The sequence below is a fragment of the Pleurodeles waltl genome, unplaced genomic scaffold (genome assembly GCF_031143425.1).
Source record: "Pleurodeles waltl isolate 20211129_DDA unplaced genomic scaffold, aPleWal1.hap1.20221129 scaffold_39, whole genome shotgun sequence".
Taxonomy (NCBI): Eukaryota; Metazoa; Chordata; class Amphibia; order Caudata; family Salamandridae; genus Pleurodeles; species Pleurodeles waltl.
In genome coordinates this window covers 2406808-2432914 of record NW_027150097.1, presented here as the reverse complement: position 1 = coordinate 2432914, position 26107 = coordinate 2406808, and the positions used below count along the sequence as shown (strand labels likewise).

Sequence of the window (26107 nt, the reverse complement as noted above, 5' to 3'; positions counted from 1 at the left end):
GCCAGTGATTGTGTATTTTAAAAAGGTAGTAAATTTGTATCCTTTCAAGGAGTACATCTATGGGTGCAGATTTGCTACTTTTTTGGTAAACTGATCACTAATTGGAATATTTAGAAAGAAGGGACGCAGTGCAGCACAGCCAGCAAAGTTCCTTTGTGCGTCACTCGAAGAGAGCAGAACTGAGACATATCTTCACAGAAATGGTGCAGTTCTGCTCTTTGTCTATGCAAAGGTGCACTTCGGGCTGCCTTGAGTGAAAGGGTATCTGCCTTATGTTCAGGAGAGCTGATGTGCATAAAGGGATATCTTCCTCCAACTATCATAGGAGATTTTTTAGAGTCAAGCCTGCGCTAGAATGCGCTTGCGCATGCGTATTGCTTGCGAGACGCTGTTGTAGTTAGAAAAGGGCTAGGAGCCCCGTCCATTTCACGTTGGTGTCTTTCATTGGTTCGTGGGCTTCCCTGTTAAAATCTGCTTGCTTTCGTTAGTGGAAGGCATGCATACGTCATGCCTTTTCCGGTGGTTAGCCCTCCTTGAGCGCAGCGACCAAGTACTGAAAACATAGGAGGCTCGCTGTTTTCCATCTGGTTTGTGGACTACTTTTTCTCTTTTTTTCACAGCACGATCTCGTTTGACAGAAGTCGAGCTCATTGCATGACATCGACCCTGTTACATAATTAATTGAACTTTTGCCGGTTACATAGATAATTGCACTTTTGCCGATAGGTTTCAATATGAGTGAACTGTAGCAGCGCGATTGCGCTCATTATTTACATTTAATGAGTCAAGAAAAGTCTGGTTGGGAGTTTACAACTGCTAATAGCTCTATCTCGGAGAAATGCCAGACCAGTTGTATTGCAAGTGCTTGTTTACTCCTTGTATCTGTTCTGCAAATTGCAGCACACCACATGCAAAGAGGCAGTAACATGGAGAAATAAAGACATCTGTTCTCCTTACACCAGCCTCGGGGAGGCGCACCATTGTGGCACAAAACCATGACTGTATGTTTTTGTAAACATGGGTTTACTTCAAAATCCATGTGTGCATGTACAAGAAAACCATGTACCACCTGTGGAACACCTACCTGACGCAAAGTAAAGCATGGCAGAGCAAGGTGCTGTGTGCTGTTACTTTTTCTTAACATGTGCATGGCTTTGTAAATACCAAAAAACTAATTGTGTTAATGCTGCATCGAAAAGTGATGCAACCCGATGAAAAATCTGTTTAAACATGGGCCTAAATGTATACTTAAATTCCGGACCCGAAAAAAAGAACAAGTTAAAATCTCACAGTGAAATCAGGATGATATTAAAAAAATGACATGTGCATTGGAAAGGACGTGGCTGAAGGGGCACCAAAGCCAACGACCAAGTCAAGAATGATATTTTGGGATGTCACATTCTAAACATCCCCCATACTCACACAAGTCAATTGTATGACCCTGTAGGAGTCTTGTGTTTGTCATTCCACTGACACTGTGTGTAATGCCCCCCGTTCTTGCGTGCCTTGCCCTGTGTCACCTTTGTTTTTCTATCTTGAAAAGAATATTTGTATTGAGGCTCCCCAATGAACTAAAAAGTGTTGTTAAATCCAAAATGTTTGTGAGGCCCCAGTGAGATTTGAACTCACAACCCCTGGTTTACAAGACCAGTGCTCTAACCCCTGAGCTATGGAGCCAGGAGCTGGTCAAGATGCCGTGCTGGGGACTATATGAAGGAGCAGAGCACACCTGAGTCACAATGGAATCAGCAGGAGAGAGGATTGTGTGAGTCTGAGAAAGAAAAGGGGCATAGCTTCAAACCTCAATCTGGCATAGCTTTCCAAGGCTACTATTGCCAGTGATTGTGTATTTTAAAAAGGTAGTAAATTTGTATCCTTTCAAGGAGTACATCTATGGGTGCAGATTTGCTACTTTTTTGGTAAACTGATCACTAATTGGAATATTTAGAAAGAAGGGACGCAGTGCAGCACAGCCAGCAAAGTTCCTTTGTGCGTCACTCGAAGAGAGCAGAACTGAGACATATCTTCACAGAAATGGTGCAGTTCTGCTCTTTGTCTATGCAAAGGTGCACTTCGGGCTGCCTTGAGTGAAAGGGTATCTGCCTTATGTTCAGGAGAGCTGATGTGCATAAAGGGATATCTTCCTCCAACTATCATAGGAGATTTTTTAGAGTCAAGCCTGCGCTAGAATGCGCTTGCGCATGCGTATTGCTTGCGAGACGCTGTTGTAGTTAGAAAAGGGCTAGGAGCCCCGTCCATTTCACGTTGGTGTCTTTCATTGGTTCGTGGGCTTCCCTGTTAAAATCTGCTTGCTTTCGTTAGTGGAAGGCATGCATACGTCATGCCTTTTCCGGTGGTTAGCCCTCCTTGAGCGCAGCGACCAAGTACTGAAAACATAGGAGGCTCGCTGTTTTCCATCTGGTTTGTGGACTACTTTTTCTCTTTTTTTCACAGCACGATCTCGTTTGACAGAAGTCGAGCTCATTGCATGACATCGACCCTGTTACATAATTAATTGAACTTTTGCCGGTTACATAGATAATTGCACTTTTGCCGATAGGTTTCAATATGAGTGAACTGTAGCAGCGCGATTGCGCTCATTATTTACATTTAATGAGTCAAGAAAAGTCTGGTTGGGAGTTTACAACTGCTAATAGCTCTATCTCGGAGAAATGCCAGACCAGTTGTATTGCAAGTGCTTGTTTACTCCTTGTATCTGTTCTGCAAATTGCAGCACACCACATGCAAAGAGGCAGTAACATGGAGAAATAAAGACATCTGTTCTCCTTACACCAGCCTCGGGGAGGCGCACCATTGTGGCACAAAACCATGACTGTATGTTTTTGTAAACATGGGTTTACATCAAAATCCATGTGTGGATGTACAAGAAAACCATGTACCACCTGTGGAACACCTACCTGACGCAAAGTAAAGCATGGCAGAGCAAGGTGCTGTGTGCTGTTACTTTTTCTTAACATGTGCATGGCTTTGTAAATACCAAAAAACTAATTGTGTTAATGCTGCATCGAAAAGTGATGCAACCCGATGAAAAATCTGTTTAAACATGGGCCTAAATGTACACTTAAATTCCGGACCCGAAAAAAAGAACAAGTTAAAATCTCACAGTGAAATCAGGATGATATTTAAAAAATGACATGTGCATTGGAAAGGACGTGGCTGAAGGGGCACCAAAGCCAACGACCAAGTCAAGAATGATATTTTGGGATGTCACACTCTAAACATCCCCCATACTCACACAAGTCAATTGTATGACCCTGTAGGAGTCTTGTGTTTGTCATTCCACTGACACTGTGTGTAATGCCCCCCGTTCTTGCGTGCTTTGCCCTGTGTCGCCTTTGTTTTTCTATCTTGAAAAGAATATTTGTAGTGAGGCTCCCCAATGAACTAAAAAGTGTTGTTAAATCCAAAATGTTTGTGAGGCCCCAGTGAGATTTGAACTCACGGCCCCTGGTTTACAAGACCAGTGCTCTAACCCCTGAGCTATGGAGACAGGAGCTGGTCAAGATGCCGTGCTGGGGACTATATGAAGAAGCAGAGCACACCTGAGTCACAATGGAATCAGCAGGAGAGAGGATTGTGTGAGTCTGAGAAAGAAAAGGGGCATAGCTTCAAACCTCAATCTGGCATAGCTTTCCAAGGCTACTATTGCCAGTGATTGTGTATTTTAAAAAGGTAGTAAATTTGTATCCTTTCAAGGAGTACATCTATGGGTGCAGATTTGCTACTTTTTTGGTAAACTGATCACTAATTGGAATATTTAGAAAGAAGGTACGCAGTGCAGCACAGCGAGCAAAGTTCCTTTGTGCGTCACTCGAAGAGAGCAGAACTGAGACATATCTTCACAGAAATGGTGCAGTTCTGCTCTTTGTCTATGCAAAGGTGCACTTCGGGCTGCCTTGAGTGAAAGGGTATCTGCCTTATGTTCAGGAGAGCTGATGTGCATAAAGGGATATCTTCCTCCAACTATCATAGGAGATTTTTTAGAGTCAAGCCTGCGCTAGAATGCGCTTGCGCATGCGTATTGCTTGCGAGACGCTGTTGTAGTTAGAAAAGGGCTAGGAGCCCCGTCCATTTCACGTTGGTGTCTTTCATTGGTTCGTGGGCTTCCCTGTTAAAATCTGCTTGCTTTCGTTAGTGGAAGGCATGCATACGTCATGCCTTTTCCGGTGGTTAGCCCTCCTTGAGCGCAGCGACCAAGTACTGAAAACATAGGAGGCTCGCTGTTTTCCATCTGGTTTGTGGACTACTTTTTCTCTTTTTTTCACAGCACGATCTCGTTTGACAGAAGTCGAGCTCATTGCATGACATCGACCCTGTTACATAATTAATTGAACTTTTGCCGGTTACATAGATAATTGCACTTTTGCCGATAGGTTTCAATATGAGTGAACTGTAGCAGCGCGATTGCGCTCATTATTTACATTTAATGAGTCAAGAAAAGTCTGGTTGGGAGTTTACAACTGCTAATAGCTCTATCTCGGAGAAATGCCAGACCAGTTGTATTGCAAGTGCTTGTTTACTCCTTGTATCTGTTCTGCAAATTGCAGCACACCACATGCAAAGAGGCAGTAACATGGAGAAATAAAGACATCTGTTCGCCTTACACCAGCCTCGGGGAGGCGCACCATTGTGGCACAAAACCATGACTGTATGTTTTTGTAAACATGGGTTTACATCAAAATCCATGTGTGGATGTACAAGAAAACCATGTACCACCTGTGGAACACCTACCTGACGCAAAGTAAAGCACGGCAGAGCAAGGTGCTGTGTGCTGTTACTTTTTCTTAACATGTGCATGGCTTTGTAAATACCAAAAAACTAATTGTGTTAATGCTGCATCGAAAAGTGATGCAACCCGATGAAAAATCTGTTTAAACATGGGCCTAAATGTACACTTAAATTCCGGACCCGAAAAAAAGAACAAGTTAAAATCTCACAGTGAAATCAGGATGATATTTAAAAAATGACATGTGCATTGGAAAGGACGTGGCTGAAGGGGCACCAAAGCCAACGACCAAGTCAAGAATGATATTTTGGGATGTCACACTCTAAACATCCCCCATACTCACACAAGTCAATTGTATGACCCTGTAGGAGTCTTGTGTTTGTCATTCCACTGACACTGTGTGTAATGCCCCCCTTTCTTGCGTGCTTTGCCCTGTGTCGCCTTTGTTTTTCTATCTTGAAAAGAATATTTGTAGTGAGGCTCCCCAATGAACTAAAAAGTGTTGTTAAATCCAAAATGTTTGTGAGGCCCCAGTGAGATTTGAACTCACGACCCCTGGTTTACAAGACCAGTGCTCTAACCCCTGAGCTATGGAGCCAGGAGCTTGTCAGGATGCCGTGCTGGGGACTATATGAAGGAGCAGAGCATACCTGAGTTACAATGGAATCAGCAGGAGAGAGGATTGTGTGAGTCTGAGAAAGAAAAGGGGCATAGCTTCAAACCTCAATCTGGCATAGCTTTCCAAGGCTACTATTGCCAGTGATTGTGTATTTTAAAAAGGTAGTAAATTTGTATCCTTTCAAGGAGTACATCTATGGGTGCAGATTTGCTACTTTTGGTAAACCGATCACTAATTGGAATATTTAGAAAGAAGGGACGCAGTGCAGCACAGCGAGCAAAGTTCCTTTGTGCGTCACTCGAAGAGAGCAGAACTGAGACATATCTTCACAGAAATGGTGCAGTTCTGCTCTTTGTCTATGCAAAGGTGCAATTCGGGCTGCTTTGAGTGCAAGGGTATCTGCCTTATGTTCAGGAGAGCTGATGTGCATAAAGGGATATCTTCCTCCAACTATCATAGGAGATTTTTTAGAGTCAAGCCTGCGCTAGAATGCGCTTGCGCATGCGTATTGCTTGCGAGACGCTGTTGTAGTTAGAAAAGGGCTAGGAGCCCCGTCCATTTCACGTTGGTGTCTTTCATTGGTTCGTGGGCTTCCCTGTTAAAATCTGCTTGCTTTCGTTAGTGGAAGGCATGTATACGTCATGCCTTTTCCGGTGGTTAGCCCTCCTTGCGCGCAGCGACCAAGTACTGAAAACATAGGAGGCTCGCTGTTTTCCATCTGGTTTGTGGACTACTTTTTCTCTTTTTTTCACAGCACGATCTCATTTGACAGAAGTCGAGCTCATTGCATAACATCGACCCTGTTACATATTTAATTGAACTTTTGCCGGTTACATAGATAATTGCACTTTTGCCGATAGGTTTCAATATGAGTGAACTATAGCAGCGCGATTGCGCTCATTATTTACATTTAATGAGTCAAGAAAAGTCTGGTTGGGAGTTTACAACTGCTAATAGCTCTATCTCGGAGAAATGCCAGACCAGTTGTATTGCAAGTGCTTGTTTACTCCTTGTATCTGTTCTGCAAATTGCAGCACACCACATGCAAAGAGGCAGTAACATGGAGAAATAAAGACATCTGTTCTCCTTACACCAGCCTCGGGGAGGCGCACCAATGTGGCACAAAACCATGACTGTATGTTTTTGTAAACATGGGTTTACATCAAAATCCATGTGTGGATGTACAAGAAAACCATGTACCACCTGTGGAACACCTACCTGACGCAAAGTAAAGCATGGCAGAGCAAGGTGCTGTGTGCTGTTACTTTTTCTTAACATGTGCATGGCTTTGTAAATACCAAAAAACTAATTGTGTTAATGCTGCATCGAAAAAGTGATGCAACCCGATGAAAAATCTGCTTAAACATGGGCCTAAATGTACACTTAAATTCCGGACCCGAAAAAAAGAACAAGTTAAAATCTCACAGTGAAATCAGGATGATATTAAAAAAATGACATGTGCATTGGAAAGGACGTGGCTGAAGGGGCACCAAAGCCAACGACCAAGTCAAGAATGATATTTTGGGATGTCACACTCTAAACATCCCCCATACTCACACAAGTCAATTGTATGACCCTGTAGGAGTCTTGTGTTTGTCATTCCACTGACACTGTGTGTAATGCCCCCCTTTCTTGCGTGCTTTGCCCTGTGTCGTCTTTGTTTTTCTCTCTTGAAAAGAATATTTGTAGTGAGGCTCCCCAATGAACTAAAAAGTGTTGTTAAATCCAAAATGTTTGTGAGGCCCCAGTGAGATTTGAACTCACGTCCCCTGGTTTACAAGACCAGTGCTCTAACCCCTGAGCTATGGAGCCAGGAGCTTGTCAGGATTCTGTGCTGGGGAGTATATGAAGGAGCAGAGCATACCTGAGTGACCATGGAATCAGCAGGAGAAAGGATTGTGTGAGTCTGAGAAAGAAAAGGGGCATAGCTTCAAACCTGAATCTGACATAGCTTTCCAAGGCTACTATTGCCAGTGATTGTGTATTTTAAAAAGGTAGTAAATTTGTATCCTTTCAAGGAGTACATCTATGGGTGCAGATTTGCTACTTTTTTGTAAACTGATCACTAATTGCAATATTTTGAAAGAAGGGACGCAGTGCAGCACAGCGAGCAAAGTTCCTTTGTGCGTCATTTGAAGAGAGCAGAACTGAGACATATCTTCACAGAAATGGTGCAGTTCTGCTCTTTGTCTATGCAAAGGTGCACTTCGGGCTGCCTTGAGTGCAAGGGTATCTGCCTTATGTTCACGAGAGCTGATGTTCATAAAGGGATATCTTCCTCCAACTATCCTAGGAGATTTTTTAGAGTCAGCCTGCGCTAGAATGCGCTTGCGCATGCGTATTGCTTGCGAGACGCTGTAGTAGTTAGAAAAGGGCTAGGAGCCCCGTCCATTTCACGTTGGTGTCTTTCATTGGTTCGTGGGCTTCCCTGTTAAAATCTCCTTGCTTTCATTAGTGGAAGGCATGCATACGTCATGCCTTTTCCGGTGGTTAGCCCTCCTTGAGCGCAGCGACCAAGTACTGAAAACATAGGAGGCTCGCTGTTTTCTATCTGGTTTGTGGACTACTTTTTCTCTTTTTTTCACAGCACGATCTCGTTTGACAGAAGTCGAGCTCATTGCATGACATCGACCCTGTTACATAATTAATTGAACTTTTGCCGGTTACATAGATAATTGCACTTTTGCCGATAGGTTTCAATATAAGTGAACTGTAGCAGCGCGATTGCGCTCATTATTTACATTTAATGAGTCAAGAAAAGTCTGGTTGGGAGTTTACAACTGCTAATAGCTCTATCTCGGAGAAATGCCAGACCAGTTGTATTGCAAGTACTTGTTTACTCTTTGTATCTGTTCTGCTAATTGCAGCACACCACATGGAATGAGGCAGTGACATGGAGAAATAAAGACATCTGTTCTCCTTACACCAGCCTCGGGGAGGCGCACCATTGTGGCACAAAACCATGATTGTATGTTTTTGTAAACATGGGTTTACATCAAAATCCATGTGTGGATGTACAAGAAAACCATGTACCGCCTGTGGAACACCTACCTGACGCAAAGTAAAGCATGGCAGAGCAAGGTGCTGTGTGCTGTTACTTTTTCTTAACATGTGCATGGCTTTGTAAATACCAAAAAACGAATTGTGTTAATGCTGCATCGAAAAAGTGATGCAACACGATGAAAAATCTGTTTAAACATGGGCCTAAATGTACACTTAAATTCCGGACCCGAAAAAAAGAACAAGTTAAAATCTCACAGTGAAATCAGGATGATATTAAAAAAATGACATGTGCATTGGAAAGGACGTGGCTGAAGGGGCACCAAAGCCAACGACCAAGTCAAGAATGATATTTTGGGATGTCACATTCTAAACATCCCCCATACTCACACAAGTCAATTGTATGACCCTGTAGGAGTCTTGTGTTTGTCATTCCACTGACACTGTGTGTAATCCCCCCCGTTCTTGCGTGCTTTGCCCTGTGTCGCCTTTGTTTTTCTATCTTGAAAAGAATATTTGTAGTGAGGCTCCCCAATGAACTAAAAAGTGTTGTTAAATCCAAAATGTTTGTGAGGCCCCAGTGAGATTTGAACTCACGACCCCTGGTTTACAAGACCAGTGCTCTAGCCCCTGAGCTATGGAGCCAGGAGCTGGTCAAGATGCCGTGCTGGTGACTATATGAAGGAGCAGAGCACACCTGAGTCACAATGGAATCAGCAGGAGAGAGGATTGTGTGAGTCTGAGAAAGAAAAGGGGCATAGCTTCAAACCTCAATCTGGCATAGCTTTCCAAGGCTACTATTGCCAGTGATTGTGTATTTTAAAAAGGTAGTAAATTTGTATCCTTTCAAGGAGTACATCTATGGGTGCAGATTTGCTACTTTTGTGGTAAACTGATCACTAATTGGAATATTTAGAAAGAAGGGACGCAGTGCAGCACAGCCAGCAAAGTTCCTTTGTGCGTCACTCGAAGAGAGCAGAACTGAGACATATCTTCACAGAAATGGTGCAGTTCTGCTCTTTGTCTATGCAAAGGTGCACTTCGGGCTGCCTTGAGTGAAAGGGTATCTGCCTTATGTTCAGGAGAGCTGATGTGCATAAAGGGATATCTTCCTCCAACTATCATAGGAGATTTTTTAGAGTCAAGCCTGCGCTAGAATGCGCTTGCGCATGCGTATTGCTTGCGAGACGCTGTTGTAGTTAGAAAAGGGCTAGGAGCCCCGTCCATTTCACGTTGGTGTCTTTCATTGGTTCGTGGGCTTCCCTGTTAAAATCTGCTTGCTTTCGTTAGTGGAAGGCATGCATACGTCATGCCTTTTCCGGTGGTTAGCCCTCCTTGAGCGCAGCGACCAAGTACTGAAAACATAGGAGGCTCACTGTTTTCCATCTGGTTTGTGGACTACTTTTTCTCTTTTTTTCACAGCACGATCTCGTTTGACAGAAGTCGAGCTCATTGCATGACATCGACCCTGTTACATAATTAATTGAACTTTTGCCGGTTACATAGATAATTGCACTTTTGCCGATAGGTTTCAATATGAGTGAACTGTAGCAGCGCAATTGCGCTCATTATTTACATTTAATGAGTCAAGAAAAGTCTGGTTGGGAGTTTACAACTGCTAATAGCTCTATCTCGGAGAAATGCCAGACCAGTTGTATTGCAAGTGCTTGTTTACTCCTTGTATCTGTTCTGCAAATTGCAGCACACCACATGCAAAGAGGCAGTAACATGGAGAAATAAAGACATCTGTTCTCCTTACACCAGCCTCGGGGAGGCGCACGATTGTGGCACAAAACCATGACTGTATGTTTTTGTAAACATGGGTTTACATCAAAATCCATGTGTGGATGTACAAGAAAACCATGTACCACCTGTGGAACACCTACCTGACGCAAAGTAAAGCATGGCAGAGCAAGGTGCTGTGTGCTCTTACTTTTTCTTAACATGTGCATGGCTTTGTAAATACCAAAAAACTAATTGTGTTAATGCTGCATCGAAAAGTGATGCAACCCGATGAAAAATCTGTTTAAACATGGGCCTAAATGTACACTTAAATTCCGGACCCGAAAAAAAGAACAAGTTAAAATCTCACAGTGAAATCAGGATGATATTTAAAAAATGACATGTGCATTGGAAAGGACGTGGCTGAAGGGGCACCAAAGCCAACGACCAAGTCAAGAATGATATTTTGGGATGTCACACTCTAAACATCCCCCATACTCACACAAGTCAATTGTATGACCCTGTAGGAGTCTTGTGTTTGTCATTCCACTGACACTGTGTGTAATGCCCCCCTTTCTTGCGTGCTTTGCCCTGTGTCGCCTTTGTTTTTCTATCTTGAAAAGAATATTTGTAGTGAGGCTCCCCAATGAACTAAAAAGTGTTGTTAAATCCAAAATTTTTGTGAGAGCCCAGTGAGATTTGAACTCACAACCCCTGGTTTACACGACCAGTGCTCTAACCCCTGAGCTATGGAGCCAGGAGCTTGGCAGGATGCCGTGCTGGGGACTATATGAAGGAGCAGAGCATACCTGAGTTACAATGGAATCAGCAGGAGAGAGGATTGTGTGAGTCTGAGAAAGAAAAGGGGCATAGCTTCAAACCTCAATCTGGCATAGCTTTCCAAGGCTACTATTGCCAGTGATTGTGTATTTTAAAAAGGTAGTAAATTTGTATCCTTTCAAGGAATACATCTATGGGTGCAGATTTGCTACTTTTTTGGTAAACTGATCACTAATTGGAATATTTAGAAAGAAGGGACGCAGTGCAGCACAGCGAGCAAAGTTCCTTTGTGCGTCACTCGAAGAGAGCAGAACTGAGACATATCTTCACAGAAATGGTGCAGTTCTGCTCTTTGTCTATGCAAAGGTGCACTTCGGGCTGCCTTGAGTGCAAGGGTATCTGCCTTATGTTCAGGAGAGCTGATGTGCATAAAGGGATATCTTCCTCCAACTATCATAGGAGATTTTTTAGAGTCAAGCCTGCGCTAGAATGCGCTTGCGCATGCGTATTGCTTGCGAGACGCTGTTGTAGTTAGAAAAGGGCTAGGAGCCCCGTCCATTTCACGTTGGTGTCTTTCATTGGTTCGTGGGCTTCCCTGTTAAAATCTGCTTGCTTTCGTTAGTGGAAGGCATGCATACGTCATGCCTTTTCCGGTGGTTAGCCCTCCTTGAGCGCAGCGACCAAGTACTGAAAACATAGGAGGCTCACTGTTTTCCATCTGGTTTGTGGACTACTTTTTCTCTTTTTTTCACAGCACGATCTCGTTTGACAGAAGTCGAGCTCATTGCATGACATCGACCCTGTTACATAATTAATTGAACTTTTGCCGGTTACATAGATAATTGCACTTTTGCCGATAGGTTTCAATATGAGTGAACTGTAGCAGCGCGATTGCGCTCATTATTTACATTTAATGAGTCAAGAAAAGTCTGGTTGGGAGTTTACAACTGCTAATAGCTCTATCTCGGAGAAATGCCAGACCAGTTGTATTGCAAGTGCTTGTTTACTCTTTGTATCTGTTCTGCAAATTGCAGCACACCACATGCAAAGAGGCAGTAACATGGAGAAATAAAGACATCTGTTCTCCTTACAACAGCCTCGGGGAGGCGCACCATTGTGGCACAAAAATATGACTGTATGTTTTTATAAACATGGGTTTACATCAAAATCCATGTGTGGATGTACAAGAAAACCATGTACCACCTGTGGAACACCTACCTGACGCAAAGTAAAGCATGGCAGAGCAAGGTGCTGTGTGCTGTTACCTTTTCTTAACATGTGCATGGCTTTGTATATACCAAAAAACAAATTGTGTTAATGCTGCATTGAAAAAGTGATGCAACCTGATGAAAAATCTGTTTAAACATGGGCCTAAATATACACTTACATTCCGGACCCGAAAAAAAGAACAAGTTAAAATCTCACAGTGAAATCAGGATGATATTAAAAAAATGACATGTGCATTGGAAAGGACGTGGCTGAAGGGGCACCAAAGCCAACGACCAAGTCAAGAATGATATTTTGGGATGTCACGCTCTAAACATCCCCCATACTCACACAAGTCAATTGTATGACCCTGTAGGAGTCTTGTGTTTGTCATTCCACTGACACTGTGTGTAATGCCCCCCTTTCTTGCGTGCTTTGCCCTGTGTCGCCTTTGTTTTTCTATCTTGAAAAGAATATTTGTAGTGAGGCTGCCCAATGAACTAAAAAGTGTTGTTAAATCCCAAATGATTGTGAGGCCCCAGTGAGATTTGAACTCACGACCCCTGGTTTACAAGACCAGTGCTCTAACCCCTGAGGTATGGTGCCAGGAGCTTGTCAGGATGCCGTGCTGGAGACTATATGAAGGAGCAGAGCATACCTGAGTTACAATGGAATCAGCAGGAGAGAGGATTGTGTGAGTCTGAGAAAGAAAAGGGGCATAGCTTCAAACCTCAATCTGGCATAGCTTTCCAAGGCTACTATTGCCAGTGATTGTGTATTTTAAAAAGGTAGTAAATTTGTATCCTTTCAAGGAGTACATCTATGGGTGCAGATTTGCTACTTTTTTGGTAAACTGATCACTAATTGGAATATTTAGAAAGAAGGGACGCAGTGCAGCACAGCGAGCAAAGTTCCTTTGTGCGTCACTCGAAGAGAGCAGAACTGAGACATATCTTCACAGAAATGGTGCAGTTCTGCTCTTTGTCTATGCAAAGGTGCACTTCGGGCTGCCTTGAGTGCAAGGGTATCTGCCTTATGTTCAGGAGAGGTGATGTGCATAAAGGGATATCTTCCTCCAACTATCATAGGAGATTTTTTAGAGTCAAGCCTGCGCTAGAATGCGCTTGCGCATACGTATTGCTTGCGAGACGCTGTTGTAGTTAGAAAAGGGCTAGGAGCCCCGTCCATTTCACGTTGGTGTCTTTCATTGGTTCGTGGGCTTCCCTGTTAAAATCTGCTTGCTTTCGTTAGTGGAAGGCATGCATACGTCATGCCTTTTCCGGTGGTTAGCCCTCCTTGAGTGCAGCGACCAAGTACTGAAAACATAGGAGGCTACCTGTTTTCCATCTGGTTTGTGGACTACTTTTTCTCTTTTTTTCACAGCACGATCTCGTTTGACAGAAGTTGAGCTCATTGCATGACATCAACCCTTTTACATAATTAATTGAACTTTTGCCGGTTACATAGATAATTGCACTTTTGCCGATAGGTTTCAATATGAGTGAACTGTAGCAGCGCGATCACACTCATTATTTACATTTAATGAGCCAAGAAAAGTCTGGTTGGGAGTTTACAACTGCTAATAGCTCTATCTCGGAGAAGTGCCAGACATGTTGTATTGCAAGTGCTTGTTTACTCTTTGTATCTGTGCTGAAAATTGTAGCACACCACATGCAAAGAGGCAGTGACATGGAGAAATAAAGACATCTGTTCGCCTTACACCAGCCTCGGGTAGGCGCAACATTGTGGCACAAAACCATGACTGTATGTTTTTGTAAATATGGGTTTACATCAAAATCCATGTGTGGATGTATGAGAAAAACATGTACCACCCGTGGAACACCTACCTGACGCAAAGTAAAGCATGGCAGAGCAAGGTGCTGTGTGCTGTTACCTTTTCTTAACATGTGCATGGCTTTGTATATACCAAAAAACGAATTGTGTTAATGCTGCATTGAAAAAGTGATGCAACCCGATGCAAAATCGGTTTAAACATGGGCCTAAATATACACTTACATTCCGGACCCGAAAAAAAGAACAAGTTAAAATCTCACAGTGAAATCAGGATGATATTAAAAAAATGACATGTGCATTGGAAAGGACGTGGCTGAAGGGGCACCAAACCAACGACCAAGTCAAGAATGATATTTTGGGATGTCACGCTCTAAACATCCCCCATACTCACACAAGTCAATTGTATGACCCTGTAGGAGTCGTGTGTTTGTCATTCCACTGACACTGTGTGTAATGCCCCCCTTTCTTGCGTGCTTTGCCCTGTGTCGCCTTTGTTTTTCTATCTTGAAAATAATATTTGTAGTGAGGCTCCCCAATGAACTAAAAAGTGTTGTTAAATCCAAAATGTTTGTGAGGCCCCAGAGATTTGAACTCACGACCCCTGGTTTACAAGACCAGTGCTCTAACCCCTGAGCTATGGAGCCAGGAGCTTGTCAGGATGCCGTGCTGGGGACTATATGAAGGAGTAGAGCATACCTGAGTTACAATGGAATCAGCAGGAGAGAGGATTGTGTGAGTCTGAGAAAGAAAAGGGGCATAGCTTCAAACCTGAATCTGGCATAGCTTTCCAAGGCTACTATTGCCAGTGATTGTGTATTTTAAAAAGGTAGTAAATTTGTATCCTTTCAAGGAATACATCTATGGGTGCAGATTTGCTACTTTTTTGGTAAACTGATCACTAATTGGAATATTTAGAAAGAAGGGACGCAGTGCAGCACAGCGAGCAAAGTTCCTTTGTGCGTCACTCGAAGAGAGCAGAACTGAGACATATCTTCACAGAAATGGTGCAGTTCTGCTCTTTGTCTATGCAAAGGTGCACTTCGGGCTGCCTTGAGTGCAAGGGTATCTGCCTTATGTTCAGGAGAGCTGATGTGCATAAAGGGATATCTTCCTCCAACTATCATAGGAGATTTTTTAGAGTCAAGCCTGCGCTAGAATGCGCTTGCGCATGCGTATTGCTTGCGAGACGCTGTAGTAGTTAGAAAAGGGCTAGGAGTCCCGTCCATTTCACGTTGGTGTGTTTTTCATTGGTTCGTGGGCTTCCCTGTTAAAATCTGCTTGCTTTCGTTAGTGGAAGGCATGCATACGTTATGCCTTTTCCGGTGGTTAGCCCTCCTTGAGCGCAGCGACCAAGTACTGAAAACATAGGAGGCTCGCTGTTTTCCATCTGGTTTGTGGACTACTTTTTCTCTTTTTTTCACAGCACGATCTCGTTTGACAGAAGTCGAGCTCATTGCATGACATCGACCCTGTTACATAATTAATTGAACTTTTGCCGGTTACATAGATAATTGCACTTTTGCCGATAGGTTTCAATATGAGTGAACTGTAGCAGCGCGATTGCGCTCATTATTTACATTTAATGAGTCAAGAAAAGTCTGGTTGGGAGTTTACAACTGCTAATAGCTCTATCTCGGAGAAATGCCAGACCAGTTGTATTGCAAGTGCTTGTTTACTCTTTGTATCTGTTCTGCAAATTGCAGCACACCACATGCAAAGAGGCAGTAACATGGAGAAATAAAGACATCTGTTCTCCTTACACCAGCCTCAGGGAGGCGCACCATTGTGGCACAAAAATATGACTGTATGTTTTTGTAAACATGGGTTTACATCAAAATCCATGTGTGGATGTACAAGAAAACCATGTACCACCTGTGGAACACCTACCTGACGCAAAGTAAACATGGCAGAGCAAGGTGCTGTGTGCTGTTACCTTTTCTTAACATGTGCATGGCTTTGTATATACCAAAAAACGAATTGTGTTAATGCTGCATTGAAAAAGTGATGCAACCCGATGCAAAATCGGTTTAAACATGGGCCTAAATATACACTTACATTCCGGACCCGAAAAAAAGAACAAGTTAAAATCTCACAGTGAAATCAGGATGATATTAAAAAAATGACATGTGCATTGGAAAGGACGTGGCTGAAGGGGCACCAAAGCCAACGACCAAGTCAAGAATGATATTTTGGGATGTCACGCTCTAAACATCCCCCATACTCACACAAGTCAATTGTATGACCCTGTAGGAGTCTTGTGTTTGTCATTCCACTGACACTGTGTGTAATGCCCCCCTTTCTTGCGTGCTTTCCCCTGTGTCGCCTTTGTTTTTCTCTCTTGAAAAGAATATTTGTAGTGAGACTCCCCAATGAACTAAAAAGTGTTGTTAAATCCAAAATGTTTGTGAGGCCCCAGTGAGATTTGAACTCACAACCCCTGGTTTACAAGACCAGTGCTCTAACCCCTGAGCTATGGAGCCAGGAGCTTGTCAGGATGCTGTGCTGGGGAGTATATGAAGGAGCAGAGCATACCTGAGTTACCATGGAATCAGCAGGAGAAAGGATTGTGTGAGTCTGAGAAAGAAAAGGGGCATAGCTTCAAACCTCAATCTGGCATAGCTTTCCAAGGCTACTATTGCCAGTGATTGTGTATTTTAAAAAGGTAGTAAATTTGTATCCTTTCAAGGAGTACATCTATGGGTGCAGATTTGCTACTTTTTTGGTAAACTGATCACTAATTGCAATATTTAGAAAGAAGGGACGCAGTGCAGCACAGCGAGCAAAGTTCCTTTGTGCGTCACTCGAAGAGAGCAGAACTGAGACATATCTTCACAGAAATGGTGCAGTTCTGCTCTTTGTCTATGCAAAGGTGCACTTCGGGCTGCCTTGAGTGCAAGGGTATCTGCCTTATGTTCAGGAGAGCTGATGTTCATAAAGGGATATCTTCCTCCAACTATCCTAGGAGATTTTTTAGAGTCAAGCCTGCGCAAGAATGCGCTTGCGCATGCGTATTGCTTGCGAGACGCTGTAGTAGTTAGAAAAGGGCTAGGAGCCCCGTCCATTTCACGTTGGTGTCTTTCATTGGTTCGTGGGCTTCCCTGTTAAAATCTTCTTGCTTTCATTAGTGGAAGGCATGCATACGTCATGCCTTTTCCGGTGGTTAGCCCTCCTTGAGCGCAGCGACCAAGTACTGAAAACATAGGAGGCTCGCTGTTTTCCATCTGGTTTGTGGACTACTTTTTCTCTTTTTTTCACAGCACGATCTCGTTTGACAGAAGTCGAGCTCATTGCATGACATCGACCCTGATACATAATTAATTGAACTTTTGCCGGTTACATAGATAATTGCACTTTTGCCGATAGGTTTCAATATAAGTGAACTGTAGCAGCGCGATTGCGCTCATTATTTACATTTAATGAGTCAAGAAAAGTCTGGTTGGGAGTTTACAACTGCTAATAGCTCTATCTCGGAGAAATGCCAGACCAGTTGTATTGCAAGTACTTGTTTACTCTTTGTATCTGTTCTGCTAATTGCAGCACACCACATGGAAAGAGGCAGTGACATGGAGAAATAAAGACATCTGTTCTCCTTACACCAGCCTCGGGGAGGCGCACCATTGTGGCACAAAACCATGACTGTATGTTTTTGTAAACATGGGTTTACATCAAAATCCATGTGTGGATGTACAAGAAAACCATGTACCGCCTGTGGAACACCTACCTGACGCAAAGTAAAGCATGGCAGAGCAAGGTGCTGTGTGCTGTTACTTTTTCTTAACATGTGCATGGCTTTGTAAATACCAAAAAACGAATTGTGTTAATGCTGCATCGAAAAAGTGATGCAACCCGATGAAAAATCTGTTTAAACATGGGCCTAAATGTACACTTAAATTCCGGACCCGAAAAAAAGAACAAGTTAAAATCTCACAGTGAAATCAGGATGATAGTAAAAAAATGACATGTGCATTGGAAAGGACGTGGCTGAAGGGGCACCAAAGCCAACGACCAAGTCAAGAATGATATTTTGGGATGTCACATTCTAAACATCCCCCATACTCACACAAGTCAATTGTATGACCCTGTAGGAGTCTTGTGTTTGTCATTCCTCTGACACTGTGTGTAATGCCCCCCGTTCTTGCGTGCTTTGCCCTGTGTCGCCTTTGTTTTTCTATCTTGAAAAGAATATTTGTAGTGAGGCTCCCCAATGAACTAAAAAGTGTTGTTAAATCCAAAATGTTTGTGAGGCCCCAGTGAGATTTGAACTCACGACCCCTGGTTTACAAGACCAGTGCTCTAACCCCTGAGCTATGGAGCCAGGAGCTGGGCAAGATGCCGTGCTGGGGACTATATGAAGGAGCAGAGCATACCTGAGTTACAATGGAATCAGCAGGAGAGAGGATTGTGTGAGTCTGAGAAAGAAAAGGGGCATAGCTTCAAACCTCAATCTGGCATAGCTTTCCAAGGCTACTATTGCCAGTGATTGTGTATTTTAAAAAGGTAGTAAATTTGTATCCTTTCAAGGAGTACATCTATGGGTGCAGATTTGCTACTTTTGGTAAACCGATCACTAATTGGAATATTTAGAAAGAAGGGACGCAGTGCAGCACAGCGAGCAAAGTTCCTTTGTGCGTCACTCGAAGAGAGCAGAACTGAGACATATCTTCACAGAAATGGTGCAGTTCTGCTCTTTGTCTATGCAAAGGTGCAATTCGGGCTGCTTTGAGTGCAAGGGTATCTGCCTTATGTTCAGGAGAGCTGATGTGCATAAAGGGATATCTTCCTCCAACTATCATAGGAGATTTTTTAGAGTCAAGCCTGCGCTAGAATGCGCTTGCGCATGCGTATTGCTTGCGAGACGCTGTTGTAGTTAGAAAAGGGCTAGGAGCCCCGTCCATTTCACGTTGGTGTCTTTCATTGGTTCGTGGGCTTCCCTGTTAAAATCTGCTTGCTTTCGTTAGTGGAAGGCATGTATACGTCATGCCTTTTCCGGTGGTTAGCCCTCCTTGCGCGCAGCGACCAAGTACTGAAAACATAGGAGGCTCGCTGTTTTCCATCTGGTTTGTGGACTACTTTTTCTCTTTTTTTCACAGCACGATCTCATTTGACAGAAGTCGAGCTCATTGCATAACATCGACCCTGTTACATATTTAATTGAACTTTTGCCGGTTACATAGATAATTGCACTTTTGCCGATAGGTTTCAATATGAGTGAACTATAGCAGCGCGATTGCGCTCATTATTTACATTTAATGAGTCAAGAAAAGTCTGGTTGGGAGTTTACAACTGCTAATAGCTCTATCTCGGAGAAATGCCAGACCAGTTGTATTGCAAGTGCTTGTTTACTCCTTGTATCTGTTCTGCAAATTGCAGCACACCACATGCAAAGAGGCAGTAACATGGAGAAATAAAGACATCTGTTCTCCTTACACCAGCCTCGGGGAGGCGCACCAATGTGGCACAAAACCATGACTGTATGTTTTTGTAAACATGGGTTTACATCAAAATCCATGTGTGGATGTACAAGAAAACCATGTACCACCTGTGGAACACCTACCTGACGCAAAGTAAAGCATGGCAGAGCAAGGTGCTGTGTGCTGTTACTTTTTCTTAACATGTGCATGGCTTTGTAAATACCAAAAAACTAATTGTGTTAATGCTGCATCGAAAAAGTGATGCAACCCGATGAAAAATCTGCTTAAACATGGGCCTAAATGTACACTTAAATTCCGGACCCGAAAAAAAGAACAAGTTAAAATCTCACAGTGAAATCAGGATGATATTAAAAAAATGACATGTGCATTGGAAAGGACGTGGCTGAAGGGGCACCAAAGCCAACGACCAAGTCAAGAATGATATTTTGGGATGTCACACTCTAAACATCCCCCATACTCACACAAGTCAATTGTATGACCCTGTAGGAGTCTTGTGTTTGTCATTCCACTGACACTGTGTGTAATGCCCCCCTTTCTTGCGTGCTTTGCCCTGTGTCGTCTTTGTTTTTCTCTCTTGAAAAGAATATTTGTAGTGAGGCTCCCCAATGAACTAAAAAGTGTTGTTAAATCCAAAATGTTTGTGAGGCCCCAGTGAGATTTGAACTCACGTCCCCTGGTTTACAAGACCAGTGCTCTAACCCCTGAGCTATGGAGCCAGGAGCTTGTCAGGATGCTGTGCTGGGGAGTATATGAAGGAGCAGAGCATACCTGAGTGACCATGGAATCAGCAGGAGAAAGGATTGTGTGAGTCTGAGAAAGAAAAGGGGCATAGCTTCAAACCTGAATCTGACATAGCTTTCCAAGGCTACTATTGCCAGTGATTGTGTATTTTAAAAAGGTAGTAAATTTGTATCCTTTCAAGGAGTACATCTATGGGTGCAGATTTGCTACTTTTTTGTAAACTGATCACTAATTGCAATATTTTGAAAGAAGGGACGCAGTGCAGCACAGCGAGCAAAGTTCCTTTGTGCGTCATTTGAAGAGAGCAGAACTGAGACATATCTTCACAGAAATGGTGCAGTTCTGCTCTTTGTCTATGCAAAGGTGCACTTCGGGCTGCCTTGAGTGCAAGGGTATCTGCCTTATGTTCACGAGAGCTGATGTTCATAAAGGGATATCTTCCTCCAACTATCCTAGGAGATTTTTTAGAGTCAAGCCTGCGCTAGAATGCGCTTGCGCATGCGTATTGCTTGCGAGACGCTGTAGTAGTTAGAAAAGGGCTAGGAGCCCCGTCCATTTCACGTTGGTGTCTTTCATTGGTTCGTGGGCTTCCCTGTTAAAATCTTCTTGCTTTCATTAGTGGAAGGCATGCATACGTCATGCCTTTTCCGGTGGTTAGCCCTCCTTGAGCGCAGCGACCAAGTACTGAAAACATAGGAGGCTCGCTGTTTTCTATCTGGTTTGTGGACTACTTTTTCTCTTTTTTTCACAGCACGATCTCGTTTGACAGAAGTCGAGCTCATTGCATGACATCGACCCTGTTACATAATTAATTGAACTTTTGCCGGTTACATAGATAATTGCACTTTTGCCGATAGGTTTCAATATAAGTGAACTGTAGCAGCGCGATTGCGCTCATTATTTACATTTAATGAGTCAAGAAAAGTCTGGTTGGGAGTTTACAACTGCTAATAGCTCTATCTCGGAGAAATGCCAGACCAGTTGTATTGCAAGTACTTGTTTACTCTTTGTATCTGTTCTGCTAATTGCAGCACACCACATGGAATGAGGCAGTGACATGGAGAAATAAAGACATCTGTTCTCCTTACACCAGCCTCGGGGAGGCGCACCATTGTGGCACAAAACCATGATTGTATGTTTTTGTAAACATGGGTTTACATCAAAATCCATGTGTGGATGTACAAGAAAACCATGTACCGCCTGTGGAACACCTACCTGACGCAAAGTAAAGCATGGCAGAGCAAGGTGCTGTGTGCTGTTACTTTTTCTTAACATGTGCATGGCTTTGTAAATACCAAAAAACGAATTGTGTTAATGCTGCATCGAAAAAGTGATGCAACACGATGAAAAATCTGTTTAAACATGGGCCTAAATGTACACTTAAATTCCGGACCCGAAAAAAAGAACAAGTTAAAATCTCACAGTGAAATCAGGATGATATTAAAAAAATGACATGTGCATTGGAAAGGACGTGGCTGAAGGGGCACCAAAGCCAACGACCAAGTCAAGAATGATATTTTGGGATGTCACATTCTAAACATCCCCCATACTCACACAAGTCAATTGTATGACCCTGTAGGAGTCTTGTGTTTGTCATTCCACTGACACTGTGTGTAATCCCCCCCGTTCTTGCGTGCTTTGCCCTGTGTCGCCTTTGTTTTTCTATCTTGAAAAGAATATTTGTAGTGAGGCTCCCCAATGAACTAAAAAGTGTTGTTAAATCCAAAATGTTTGTGAGGCCCCAGTGAGATTTGAACTCACGACCCCTGGTTTACAAGACCAGTGCTCTAGCCCCTGAGCTATGGAGCCAGGAGCTGGTCAAGATGCCGTGCTGGTGACTATATGAAGGAGCAGAGCACACCTGAGTCACAATGGAATCAGCAGGAGAGAGGATTGTGTGAGTCTGAGAAAGAAAAGGGGCATAGCTTCAAACCTCAATCTGGCATAGCTTTCCAAGGCTACTATTGCCAGTGATTGTGTATTTTAAAAAGGTAGTAAATTTGTATCCTTTCAAGGAGTACATCTATGGGTGCAGATTTGCTACTTTTGTGGTAAACTGATCACTAATTGGAATATTTAGAAAGAAGGGACGCAGTGCAGCACAGCCAGCAAAGTTCCTTTGTGCGTCACTCGAAGAGAGCAGAACTGAGACATATCTTCACAGAAATGGTGCAGTTCTGCTCTTTGTCTATGCAAAGGTGCACTTCGGGCTGCCTTGAGTGAAAGGGTATCTGCCTTATGTTCAGGAGAGCTGATGTGCATAAAGGGATATCTTCCTCCAACTATCATAGGAGATTTTTTAGAGTCAAGCCTGCGCTAGAATGCGCTTGCGCATGCGTATTGCTTGCGAGACGCTGTTGTAGTTAGAAAAGGGCTAGGAGCCCCGTCCATTTCACGTTGGTGTCTTTCATTGGTTCGTGGGCTTCCCTGTTAAAATCTGCTTGCTTTCGTTAGTGGAAGGCATGCATACGTCATGCCTTTTCCGGTGGTTAGCCCTCCTTGAGCGCAGCGACCAAGTACTGAAAACATAGGAGGCTCACTGTTTTCCATCTGGTTTGTGGACTACTTTTTCTCTTTTTTTCACAGCACGATCTCGTTTGACAGAAGTCGAGCTCATTGCATGACATCGACCCTGTTACATAATTAATTGAACTTTTGCCGGTTACATAGATAATTGCACTTTTGCCGATAGGTTTCAATATGAGTGAACTGTAGCAGCGCAATTGCGCTCATTATTTACATTTAATGAGTCAAGAAAAGTCTGGTTGGGAGTTTACAACTGCTAATAGCTCTATCTCGGAGAAATGCCAGACCAGTTGTATTGCAAGTGCTTGTTTACTCCTTGTATCTGTTCTGCAAATTGCAGCACACCACATGCAAAGAGGCAGTAACATGGAGAAATAAAGACATCTGTTCTCCTTACACCAGCCTCGGGGAGGCGCACGATTGTGGCACAAAACCATGACTGTATGTTTTTGTAAACATGGGTTTACATCAAAATCCATGTGTGGATGTACAAGAAAACCATGTACCACCTGTGGAACACCTACCTGACGCAAAGTAAAGCATGGCAGAGCAAGGTGCTGTGTGCTCTTACTTTTTCTTAACATGTGCATGGCTTTGTAAATACCAAAAAACTAATTGTGTTAATGCTGCATCGAAAAGTGATGCAACCCGATGAAAAATCTGTTTAAACATGGGCCTAAATGTACACTTAAATTCCGGACCCGAAAAAAAGAACAAGTTAAAATCTCACAGTGAAATCAGGATGATATTTAAAAAATGACATGTGCATTGGAAAGGACGTGGCTGAAGGGGCACCAAAGCCAACGACCAAGTCAAGAATGATATTTTGGGATGTCACACTCTAAACATCCCCCATACTCACACAAGTCAATTGTATGACCCTGTAGGAGTCTTGTGTTTGTCATTCCACTGACACTGTGTGTAATGCCCCCCTTTCTTGCGTGCTTTGCCCTGTGTCGCCTTTGTTTTTCTATCTTGAAAAGAATATTTGTAGTGAGGCTCCCCAATGAACTAAAAAGTGTTGTTAAATCCAAAATTTTTGTGAGAGCCCAGTGAGATTTGAACTCACAACCCCTGGTTTACACGACCAGTGCTCTAACCCCTGAGCTATGGAGCCAGGAGCTTGGCAGGATGCCGTGCTGGGGACTATATGAAGGAGCAGAGCATACCTGAGTTACAATGGAATCAGCAGGAGAGAGGATTGTGTGAGTCTGAGAAAGAAAAGGGGCATAGCTTCAAACCTCAATCTGGCATAGCTTTCCAAGGCTACTATTGCCAGTGATTGTGTATTTTAAAAAGGTAGTAAATTTGTATCCTTTCAAGGAATACATCTATGGGTGCAGATTTGCTACTTTTTTGGTAAACTGATCACTAATTGGAATATTTAGAAAGAAGGGACGCAGTGCAGCACAGCGAGCAAAGTTCCTTTGTGCGTCACTCGAAGAGAGCAGAACTGAGACATATCTTCACAGAAATGGTGCAGTTCTGCTCTTTGTCTATGCAAAGGTGCACTTCGGGCTGCCTTGAGTGCAAGGGTATCTGCCTTATGTTCAGGAGAGCTGATGTGCATAAAGGGATATCTTCCTCCAACTATCATAGGAGATTTTTTAGAGTCAAGCCTGCGCTAGAATGCGCTTGCGCATGCGTATTGCTTGCGAGACGCTGTTGTAGTTAGAAAAGGGCTAGGAGCCCCGTCCATTTCACGTTGGTGTCTTTCATTGGTTCGTGGGCTTCCCTGTTAAAATCTGCTTGCTTTCGTTAGTGGAAGGCATGCATACGTCATGCCTTTTCCGGTGGTTAGCCCTCCTTGAGCGCAGCGACCAAGTACTGAAAACATAGGAGGCTCACTGTTTTCCATCTGGTTTGTGGACTACTTTTTCTCTTTTTTTCACAGCACGATCTCGTTTGACAGAAGTCGAGCTCATTGCATGACATCGACCCTGTTACATAATTAATTGAACTTTTGCCGGTTACATAGATAATTGCACTTTTGCCGATAGGTTTCAATATGAGTGAACTGTAGCAGCGCGATTGCGCTCATTATTTACATTTAATGAGTCAAGAAAAGTCTGGTTGGGAGTTTACAACTGCTAATAGCTCTATCTCGGAGAAATGCCAGACCAGTTGTATTGCAAGTGCTTGTTTACTCTTTGTATCTGTTCTGCAAATTGCAGCACACCACATGCAAAGAGGCAGTAACATGGAGAAATAAAGACATCTGTTCTCCTTACAACAGCCTCGGGGAGGCGCACCATTGTGGCACAAAAATATGACTGTATGTTTTTATAAACATGGGTTTACATCAAAATCCATGTGTGGATGTACAAGAAAACCATGTACCACCTGTGGAACACCTACCTGACGCAAAGTAAAGCATGGCAGAGCAAGGTGCTGTGTGCTGTTACCTTTTCTTAACATGTGCATGGCTTTGTATATACCAAAAAACAAATTGTGTTAATGCTGCATTGAAAAAGTGATGCAACCTGATGAAAAATCTGTTTAAACATGGGCCTAAATATACACTTACATTCCGGACCCGAAAAAAAGAACAAGTTAAAATCTCACAGTGAAATCAGGATGATATTAAAAAAATGACATGTGCATTGGAAAGGACGTGGCTGAAGGGGCACCAAAGCCAACGACCAAGTCAAGAATGATATTTTGGGATGTCACGCTCTAAACATCCCCCATACTCACACAAGTCAATTGTATGACCCTGTAGGAGTCTTGTGTTTGTCATTCCACTGACACTGTGTGTAATGCCCCCCTTTCTTGCGTGCTTTGCCCTGTGTCGCCTTTGTTTTTCTATCTTGAAAAGAATATTTGTAGTGAGGCTGCCCAATGAACTAAAAAGTGTTGTTAAATCCCAAATGATTGTGAGGCCCCAGTGAGATTTGAACTCACGACCCCTGGTTTACAAGACCAGTGCTCTAACCCCTGAGGTATGGTGCCAGGAGCTTGTCAGGATGCCGTGCTGGAGACTATATGAAGGAGCAGAGCATACCTGAGTTACAATGGAATCAGCAGGAGAGAGGATTGTGTGAGTCTGAGAAAGAAAAGGGGCATAGCTTCAAACCTCAATCTGGCATAGCTTTCCAAGGCTACTATTGCCAGTGATTGTGTATTTTAAAAAGGTAGTAAATTTGTATCCTTTCAAGGAGTACATCTATGGGTGCAGATTTGCTACTTTTTTGGTAAACTGATCACTAATTGGAATATTTAGAAAGAAGGGACGCAGTGCAGCACAGCGAGCAAAGTTCCTTTGTGCGTCACTCGAAGAGAGCAGAACTGAGACATATCTTCACAGAAATGGTGCAGTTCTGCTCTTTGTCTATGCAAAGGTGCACTTCGGGCTGCCTTGAGTGCAAGGGTATCTGCCTTATGTTCAGGAGAGGTGATGTGCATAAAGGGATATCTTCCTCCAACTATCATAGGAGATTTTTTAGAGTCAAGCCTGCGCTAGAATGCGCTTGCGCATGCGTATTGCTTGCGAGACGCTGTTGTAGTTAGAAAAGGGCTAGGAGCCCCGTCCATTTCACG

The 26107-nt window shown here is 43.3% G+C and overlaps 14 non-coding genes across 14 annotated transcripts; all 14 read right to left on the bottom strand.

The window, feature by feature from the left end:
• Positions 1-1604: 1604 nt before the first annotated feature.
• TRNAT-UGU (transfer RNA threonine (anticodon UGU)) lies at positions 1605-1677 on the bottom strand. The gene has a single exon. It is a non-coding gene; the product is annotated as a tRNA-Thr (tRNA).
• Positions 1678-3438: 1761 nt separating this feature from the next.
• Positions 3439-3511, bottom strand: TRNAT-UGU (transfer RNA threonine (anticodon UGU)). The gene has a single exon. It is a non-coding gene; the product is annotated as a tRNA-Thr (tRNA).
• Positions 3512-5272: 1761 nt separating this feature from the next.
• Positions 5273-5345, bottom strand: TRNAT-UGU (transfer RNA threonine (anticodon UGU)). Its single transcript has one exon. It is a non-coding gene; the product is annotated as a tRNA-Thr (tRNA).
• A 1760-nt stretch (positions 5346-7105) lies between these two features.
• Positions 7106-7178, bottom strand: TRNAT-UGU (transfer RNA threonine (anticodon UGU)). The gene has a single exon. It is a non-coding gene; the product is annotated as a tRNA-Thr (tRNA).
• Positions 7179-8938: 1760 nt separating this feature from the next.
• TRNAT-UGU (transfer RNA threonine (anticodon UGU)) lies at positions 8939-9011 on the bottom strand. Its single transcript has one exon. It is a non-coding gene; the product is annotated as a tRNA-Thr (tRNA).
• Positions 9012-10772: 1761 nt separating this feature from the next.
• Positions 10773-10845, bottom strand: TRNAT-UGU (transfer RNA threonine (anticodon UGU)). Its single transcript has one exon. It is a non-coding gene; the product is annotated as a tRNA-Thr (tRNA).
• A 1762-nt stretch (positions 10846-12607) lies between these two features.
• TRNAT-UGU (transfer RNA threonine (anticodon UGU)) lies at positions 12608-12680 on the bottom strand. The gene has a single exon. It is a non-coding gene; the product is annotated as a tRNA-Thr (tRNA).
• A 1761-nt stretch (positions 12681-14441) lies between these two features.
• TRNAT-UGU (transfer RNA threonine (anticodon UGU)) lies at positions 14442-14512 on the bottom strand. Its single transcript has one exon. It is a non-coding gene; the product is annotated as a tRNA-Thr (tRNA).
• Positions 14513-16275: 1763 nt separating this feature from the next.
• On the bottom strand, positions 16276-16348 carry TRNAT-UGU (transfer RNA threonine (anticodon UGU)). The gene has a single exon. It is a non-coding gene; the product is annotated as a tRNA-Thr (tRNA).
• Positions 16349-18110: 1762 nt separating this feature from the next.
• TRNAT-UGU (transfer RNA threonine (anticodon UGU)) lies at positions 18111-18183 on the bottom strand. Its single transcript has one exon. It is a non-coding gene; the product is annotated as a tRNA-Thr (tRNA).
• Positions 18184-19943: 1760 nt separating this feature from the next.
• Positions 19944-20016, bottom strand: TRNAT-UGU (transfer RNA threonine (anticodon UGU)). The gene has a single exon. It is a non-coding gene; the product is annotated as a tRNA-Thr (tRNA).
• Positions 20017-21777: 1761 nt separating this feature from the next.
• On the bottom strand, positions 21778-21850 carry TRNAT-UGU (transfer RNA threonine (anticodon UGU)). Its single transcript has one exon. It is a non-coding gene; the product is annotated as a tRNA-Thr (tRNA).
• Positions 21851-23611: 1761 nt separating this feature from the next.
• On the bottom strand, positions 23612-23684 carry TRNAT-UGU (transfer RNA threonine (anticodon UGU)). Its single transcript has one exon. It is a non-coding gene; the product is annotated as a tRNA-Thr (tRNA).
• Positions 23685-25446: 1762 nt separating this feature from the next.
• TRNAT-UGU (transfer RNA threonine (anticodon UGU)) lies at positions 25447-25519 on the bottom strand. The gene has a single exon. It is a non-coding gene; the product is annotated as a tRNA-Thr (tRNA).
• Positions 25520-26107: the final 588 nt, after the last annotated feature.